This window comes from Electrona antarctica, assembly GCF_951216825.1.
Source record: "Electrona antarctica genome assembly, chromosome: 10".
In the NCBI taxonomy this organism is placed as follows: domain Eukaryota; kingdom Metazoa; phylum Chordata; class Actinopteri; order Myctophiformes; family Myctophidae; genus Electrona; species Electrona antarctica.
Genome location: NC_136791.1, coordinates 29,391,187 through 29,400,237, shown reverse-complemented (window position 1 = coordinate 29,400,237; position 9,051 = coordinate 29,391,187). Strand labels below are relative to the sequence as shown.

General features: G+C 39.7%; 1 long non-coding RNA gene across 1 annotated transcript; it reads right to left on the bottom strand.

Moving 5' to 3' along the window:
- Positions 1 to 7,487: 7,487 nt before the first annotated feature.
- Positions 7,488 to 8,454, bottom strand: LOC306931381. The gene is made up of 3 exons (XR_013791014.1): positions 7,937 to 8,454; positions 7,781 to 7,836; positions 7,488 to 7,732 (listed from the first exon to the last, which is right to left on the bottom strand). It is a non-coding gene; the product is annotated as an uncharacterized lncRNA (long non-coding RNA).
- Positions 8,455 to 9,051: the final 597 nt, after the last annotated feature.

Sequence of the window (9,051 nt, the reverse complement as noted above, 5' to 3'; positions counted from 1 at the left end):
TAGGCATATTTCAAGAACCAAAAATAGCCTGCTAGCGTACATTCAATGCCAAGGTTCAAACTGTACAATTGTGCAAACAATAGCCTAGCTCCAGACCCTGAATCGGGGTGTCAGGCTACAAAACATAAAGAGATAGTTCAGATTTGTTTAACTTAGGCTGCATGAAATACTTGCCATTAATATAGTGGTTGCGACTGTATTCATTGATTGCCCGAGTCCCGTGGTGGGAGTTGTGCTCTGGTTTTGGTCAACATTAAGTGAATTCACAAAACTAACGTCATTTCATTTGTGTTGTTGACCTATTTCTAAAATATCTTTCGTTCAACTTTGACCCCTCTATCACATGAAACTATTTTTTGGGCGTAGTGATATGGACAAAAAAGAGGGGTCAAAAATTAATGAAAGTTGCACTAATATTTTAGAAATAGGTCAACAATACAAATGACGCTAGTTTTGTGAATTCATTTACTTTTAATGTGTGGCCCCAGTGCCCCTCACAAAATGACCGGAACTACTTAATATTTCACCAAAACCAGAGCAGAACTCCCACCACAGGACTCGGGCAATCAATTAATACAGTTCTAACCACTATATTAATGGCAAGTATTTCATACAGCTTAAGTTAAAAAAAAATTTATTCTGACCCCTCCACGAAAAGGCCTCGTTGTCCTGACCCCTTATCCATCATTTATACATTATGGATAATTAGTGTGGACTTCGTCTGTATAGTACTCAAATGTTAAACCATGTTAATCATGTCGAAGAACAGTACAGTACAGTACAGTACAGTACAGTACAGTACAGTACAGTACAGTACAGTACAGTACAGTACAGTACAGTACAGTACAGTAGGAGGTGAGCTAGGAGACTGGAGGAGGAGACACTTCACAGCAGAACAGAGTGCTGAGATGGAGCGGCTCTTCAACCAACACCTGACAGGAACCAGGCTGGGAGACAAAGTCAACCAGCAGCTCCACTGTCAGTAGGGAACTCCAGGTCCAGAGGAAAGACATATTACACTTTGGTTTTTAACCACATTGACTCTATAGCAGGGCTACTTAACTTAAGATGGCTCAGGGGCCACTCAGCAACTATAGCAGGGCTACTTAACTTAAGATGGCTCAGGGGCCACTCAGCAAAATTCCAAAAGTCCAAGGGCCTTATGTTAAAAATGTCAGTAGGCCTATATTATTTTGAAATGTTTACATTTATTTCGTAACAGACTACACGACTAGTGGCCTGGGCCGGCCGAGCGGTCCAGGCACCTTGGCAGTGGGCACTAGGCACGACTAGTCTAAAAACTAAGGAAACGCTCAGTAAAAAAGACACATTTCCATCTATTAGAGTAAACAAAAACATTATGATTAATGATGAAGTTGTAAAATGAGTCTTCATTCAAAACATGTGAAGAGAACATTATAATTAACAGATTATCACAGGTGAATAAATAAGTAAATAAATAACTAATAATATTTTTATTGGTATGACCATGAGGGGCCTCATGCGGCCCACAAGCCGCAGGTTGAGCAGAACTGCTCTATAGCTTCATTATCTGGGGCGGATATTCAGCAAACATTAGCAGATCTACAAGCTTGTACTACTACAAACATTAGCAGATCTACAAGCTGGTACTAGTACAAACATTAGCAGATCTACAAGCTGGTACTACTACAAACATTAGCAGATCTACAAGCTGGTACTATTACAAACATTAGCAGATCTACAAGCCTGTACTACTTGTAGGTTGACTATTTCTGACAACGAGGGTTTAGTAGTGTTTAGAGAAAAAAGGAGCGTATCTAGTAAGGAGCCATGGGGGACCCCGGTCAACTATGTATATTACAAATGACTTATTTCTTATGATGACAGAACGACAGTACACACACACACACACACACACACACACACACACACACACACACACACACACACACACACACACACACACACACACACACACACACACACACACACACACACACACACACACACACACACACACACACACACACACACACACACACACACACACACACTTTTAGACAGAGACAAAGACATTGTGCTTTATGTCTGATGGAGAAATAATCTATTTTTAATTGATTTCAGTTATATAATATCTCAAGGCACATTTTCACCTCATGGAGCACATCACACCATACTGTATTACTTTAAAACAACGACAGCTGACAACATTACACATATTCACAGCCACTCTTTTCAAAACCAGGATATGCAACGTTGCCAGATCTTATCAAAGCACATGTTACAGTTCTCAGGTGGTCCTTGACACCATTTAGTGTCCAGTACACTAACTTTCCACTGGGCAAGGTGACGTGTCTAGTGTTGGTGGACGAGCAGGGAGAGGATATAAAAAGCAGGTGCACGATATCAAATAGTGACTCGGCTTCAGGATGAAGGGCTGTGTGGCTTTGCTTGTTTTACTGTTCTGTCTGTCTGGGGCTGCTGGGGCTCCGGGAGAGAACGGACCGGTCAACAAGAACGGACCGGTCAGCGAGAGAGGGAGCGATGACCTCTGGGGGGAGCTGAAAGAGCTTAGAGACATGGTGGTGGTGCAACAAGAAAAGATGAGGAACATGGAGAGCAGGGTGGCAGCCAGCGAGGAAGAAGTCAAGGAGCAGAAGATGCTCATGAAAGGTTAGCATGGTCACAATGGAGCTGGAAAGGTATACAGTCTGAAATGTGTTTAAAATGTTTCATAGTTTAACATAATGTTGCTCTTGCCTATGATATTTTTCAGTAATGGCTGCTAAATTGAGTGCTAGCGAGAGCCACGTGAAAGACCTCCAGGTCCATGTTGCATACCTCCAAACCAGTACCAGTACCAGTGAGGTCCATGTGAGGAACATGGAGACCAGGGTGGCAGCCAGCGAGGAAGAAGCCAAGGAGCAGAAGATGTTCATGACAGGTTAGCATGGTCACAATGGAGCTGGAAGAAGGTAATGGATGAAATGTGTTTAAAATGATTCATAGTTTAAAATAATGTTTCTCTGATATTTTTCAGTAATGGCTGCCAAATTGAGTGCTAGCGAGAGCCTTGTGAAAGACCTCCAAACCAGACTCAGCACCAGTGAAGGCCAAGTTGAAATTCTCCAGACCAGACTTAGTACTAGTGAGAGTCTAGTTGAAGGCTTTGAGACTAGACTTAGTGCTAGTGAGAGTCAAGTTGAAGGCTTTAAGACCAGACTTAGTGCTAGTGAGAGTCAAGTTGAAGGCTTTGAGACCAGACTTAGTGCTAGTGAGAGTCAAGTTGAAGGCTTTGAGACCAGACTTAGTGCTAGTGAGAGTCAGATTGAGGGCTTTGAGACCAGACTTAGTACTAGTGAGAGTCAAGTTGAAGGCTTTAAGACCAGACTTAGTGCTAGTGAGAGTCAGATTGAGGGCTTTAAGACCAGACTTAGTGCTAGTGAGAGTCAGATTGAGGGCTTTGATACCAGAGTTAGTGCTAGTGAGAGTCAGATTGAGGGCTTTGAGACCAGACTTAATGCTAGTGAGAGTCAAGTTGAAGGCTTTGAGATCAGACTCAACACCAGTGAGGTCCAGGTTGAAGACTTGAAGGAAGAAAGCGAAGGTAATTTGATCAAGATGGTGTTCAGTGAATGCAAGGGGTTAAATAGTAGTTCACCCAAAAATGACTTATTATTAGTTACACACCCCACGAAGCCTTGAATTGACCGCGACTCAGCCGGTCATCAAATTATATGCTTATTGGAATGCGACAAAAACAAATAAAAAATCACACCTGTGTGAAGTGAGGGGCGCTCTTATCATTCACCATACTGTACATCATCATACATCACATTTCGTGCTCAGCCAATCAAATTATCACAAATGTAATTCCGGCCAATCACGTTTGGCGTCTTTACTTTTCTGCCTTCACATTTTATCTTTGGCCAATCAAATCATCACTATGGGGTGATCAGCCAAACAAATCATCGTGTTTTTGTTCACACAAACAGACAAAGCTGGGCATAGGAGGGGCTAGCGCCCCTCAAAAATCTCCATGAATTCAATGCTTCATGGGGTGTGTAATTAAGTCATATTTTGGGTGAACTACTCCTTTAATTACTTGAATTGATCTCAGAGAATAGATACCTTTTTTGATCATATATTTGACTGTACAGTTGATCCATATAATCCATAATGGAAAGTTTACTCACTCAACAGTGAAAGTGCATGAGTATAAACGGTATGACTGATGAATTAATGCTAATGTACTGATTTCAGCTCATCTTGCTCAGCTGACCACCATAGAAACCAGGCTGACTGCTGCTGAAAGCCAAGTGCACCAACTGTGGAGTAAGTATGTTTTATAAATATAATATACCGGTATACTAAGTTACTAACATATTATTAAGTATATGTATATCAAAAGTAGGAATTGAAAAAATCCCCAAAAGATTAAATTAAATGGAGGACAAAGTACTCACTTTCCACTTTTTATTGGCACACACCAATAAACAAACGCTTACTAAGTACATTTATATACTAATATACTGTAAGTATACTAATATAAAATACTATATGCTTAGTAAACATTATGTTCAGTCTTCATTATGTATGAGGACTGAATACTGAGCATTATTCCTCAAATATGCATAGAAAAAAAAAATATCTGAAACTAGTTCTGTGAATTTATGATCAGTTTAAAATTAACCGTAGCATAACTAGTCTTTGGCACACACTTGGCCAAAAAAAAGAAAGAGAGTAGGTACCCTCACAAAAAACATGCAGTAATCCTGGTCTCTAAACTACCTCCCCCTGGCCAGCCGGGGCGCCTGATGGAGGGGAAAAGAACTGGTCGGAATAACGTGTTCCTTCCACGCGCTACGTCCGGCCGGGGAAACTCCCCTCTGTCAGGTGAAAAGAAGCAGCTTGGACTAGAAGGAAGCATGAGGTCCGTCCGCTGCCCCCCAGGTTGGCAGAGGAAGTGTAGAGAGCCCAGGATTACATTAGATAATTGACACTGGGTGAAAAAATTGGTTGCAAAATCGTGGGATAAAAAATATTAAAAAAAGAAAAAGAAAAAAAAGAAAGAAAAAAAAACTCACAACAAAGTGTGCCATGTTGTGAGCTTGTAGATCTTCTATATTTGTCAAAGAGATTTGGTGTAAAGTGAAATACTAGCATCCCTATTATACAGCCCTGGGGGACCCCACTCAGGTTTAAGTGGTTATTAATGAGTAATTATGTGTAAATATTGATGGTACTGTCACACTCACAACATGTTACATTTAACCAAAGTAATGACTTTACCGTCTTCCACTATTAAAATGTCAGTGAGGATCTGACCATTAAGGTGAATGAAAGATTTAGGTTTACAGTTTTCTGGATCCCCAAGGACCCTGTTTTTGTTCTACACTATATATATATATCTTTGCTGAAAATAGCAGATCTACAAGTGCACAACATGGCCCAGTTCAACACATTGCAAGAGATCTGTTATTTCTGCTCCAGAACAGCGGTATAGGGTTCAAGTAAATTAATGATAAATGATAATCAATCCTTTCTCTGTATTTGACAGACAGTAATATTCCATGGAGTATTGTTAGTGACCGTTTAGTTTTAATAGCCTTCATTGTCTTGTTGGAGCTGATAAGCTGCTTTACAACAAGATTGATGTTTAGAGGCCCAGGTGAATGTCGTTTAAGGTCGTTTAAAGGACAACTTTAGTTTTTTTTAACCAAGGTTCATGTGTTAGGTTGTTATTAGAGAAAGTAAAAGATGAGTGTTAACATTTTTTTTCATTTGCTGCTTGCTTTCATTTTAGGGATTTTAGATGTTTTTTTTCACAGGGGGTGGGGGCATTCGAGCATGGGGCTAAATATGTATTTTGTTTACAAAATGTTATAGCTTTTTTATTATTTACTATAGTCCTACTAGACCCCAAGAAAACACATCTGGCCACAAAAGATCACGGGATCTACTGAATGTGTCAAACTGACATATTGAGCCTATGACACACAGTGTGGCTTCCCCCCAGTAGATGCTGTGATCTTTTGTGGCCAGATGTAATTTATTGGGGTCTAGTAGGACTATAGTAAAAAAAAAGAATACATATTTAGTCCCATGCTCGATTGCCCCCGCCCCGCTGTCAAAAACAGCTAAAATCCCTAAAACGAAAGAAAGCAGCAAATGAAAAAAATATATGAACACTCATCTTTTACTTTCTTTAATAATAACCTAAAACATGGACCTTGGTTGAAAAAAACTAAAGTTGTCCTTTAATGCAATCAGATGGGACTTTTCTGTGTGGATGTATGGGCTGTCAATCAGATAGGACTTTTCTGTGTGGATGTATGGGGCTGTCAATCAGATAGGACTTTTCTGTTTGGATGTATATGGGCTGTCAATCAGATAGGACTTTTCTGTTTGGATGTATGGGCTGTCAATCAGATAGGGCTTTTCTGTTTGGATGTATATGGGCTGTCAATCAGATAGGACTTTTCTGTTTGGATGTATGGGCTGTCAATCAGATAGGGCTTTTCTGTTTGGATGTATGGGCTGTCAATCATATAGGACTTTTCTGTTTGGATGTATGGGCTGTCAATCAGATAGGACTTTTCTGTTTGGATGTATGGGCTTGTCAATCAGATAGGACTTTTCTGCCACTCCGTAAGTGTCCCTTTGTAACTTCCGGGTATGATGATGATGTCACGTGCATACCCTCTATTGGCTTAATATAATATTATGCTTTTATAATATTGAAACTGTTTGATAATGCTACTGTGTTGACAGACAAACCGAAGGTGGCCTTCTCTGCTGGTTTGACTAATGATGGACAAGTTGGACCGTATAGTTCGACCACCACTCTGGTCTACAAGAAGGTCTTCAGTAACATCGGCAACGCCTACAATCCATCTACAGGTACAGTAGGTGGTGATTAAACTACAATCCATATTGTACAGGTAGTGCAAAAAGTACTCAAAGATTTTACTTAAGTAAAAGTATCAATACTGCAATATAGAACTACTCTGTTACAAGTAAAAGTCCGGAATTCAAAATTCATTGAGTAAAAGTGAAAAGGTACAAGTAAAAGTACCATATTTGGATCCGAGTATAGAAGTAAAAGTATTGGAAATTGGAAATACTCAAGTAAACTACAAATACCAAAACATTTTACTTAAGCACAGTACTTAAGTAAATGTACTTTCCACGACTGTGTTTCACATTGAAAGCAACAGTCCAGAGGAGATGAGGAAAGTAACCACTTAACTCACACAACTTGTAGATCTGACTTTTTAATTAAGGTTTTTATTTTTATAATTGTAGTTTAATTTATATTAATGTAATGTGTTCTCTCATCCTGTGTTCTCAGGGGTCTTCTCTGCGCCGGTCAAAGGACTCTATCACTTCACATTCGCTGCACATAACAGGTGGTCATCAGAGTATTTCTGTGTCTACATGTTTAAGAATGAGCAGATGCTCTTATCTAACTGTGGATACAATAGTGACGTTGACGTTTATGGACAGATATCTAATGGAATGATGGTAGAGCTGGAGGAGGGAGACACTGTTGACATGCGTTTACGTGTACGGGACAGGCTCTGGGATGACATATACAACTACACTGTGTTCAATGGTGTTCTGGTCTATTCTATGTAACAGTGCTACTGGTACCATTATTTGATAGAGTGTTCTGGTCTATTCTATGTAACACTGCTACTGGTACCATTACTTTATAGAGTGTTCTGGTCTATTCTATGTAACAGTGCTACTGGTACCATTACTTTATAGAGTGTTCTGGTCTATTCTATGTAACAGTGCTACTGGTACCATTACTTTATATAGTGTTCTGGTCTATTCTATGTAACAGTGCTACTGGTACCATTACTTTATATAGTGTTATGGTCTATTCTATGTAACACTGCTACTGGTACCATTACGTTATAGAGTGTTCTGGTCTATTCTATGTAACACTGCTACTGGTACCATTACTTTATAGTGTTCTGCTCTACAGTATATAGGATGAGCTATAATTCCCTCTGACAGCTTTAAGAGTGTCCTGTCTAGATTATCATGACTACAGGCTTTGTTAAGATTTCAATTCAGACAATGGGTTTTTAGTTTCAGATACATTAGTGAATGAAAATTCAAATTTGCATTATATTTTGTTCTGCATGATATCATTTTTAATAATTGATTCAGATAGATGACCGTTTGCAGGCAGCATGCCATTTCTTATGGTATCAATTTTACTTATGAAATAATTGTTGAAATAATCAGCAAATTCTTGGGGCTTGGTGATGAAGCGTTCACCTGATTCAATAAATGATGGTGTTTTGCCCATTTTCTCTCTACCCATGATTTGATTGAGAATACTCCAGCGTTTTTTACCATCATGTATTATTTCTTCAATTCTGGATTGGTAGTATAGGCTTTTTTCCTGTGTATTTAATTTGGTCACTTTGTTTCTTAAAGAGCGATATGCTAGCCAGTCCTTATCCCCTCTCGGGACCCCCACGGTTAAGCTCTTTTCATCGCTTCCCCGTAGGGTCCCTTTGTATTTCTTCCACTCTATGGTAGACAGATGTACATACCCTCCATTCATGCCGTGCTGCACTCCGCTTAAGTGGTGGTGAGATGTTTCAAAGATGCATAAAACTGCTATAGGAGACAACGGAAACGTGGGAGAAATAGCATTAAGCGCAGGGTTGCGCTTAATGCGTTTTCTCCCACGGGACCGAGGGGTCCCGAGAGGGGCTAGCCAGTCATCTCTATCTTTCATCAAGCTTCACAGCGTTGTCAGCTTTTCATCTACTATTTTCAATATGCTTTGAAAATAATCTGAAATAATTATGAAAGTTTAAATTGTGTTGAAACATTGTAACAATACAAATGTTCTCTCATGGGGTCTATGCTGTCACAGACGGGGATCCACAGACAAATAGATCATTTTGGGGTCCTTGACATGAACATGTTTGAGAAGCATTACGTTAAGCCTCCATAATGTTCATATCCATCCTGTCAATAAACACATTGAAAAGCATTGTCTGTTGTATGTTTTACTTTACAGGCGACACACACATACTA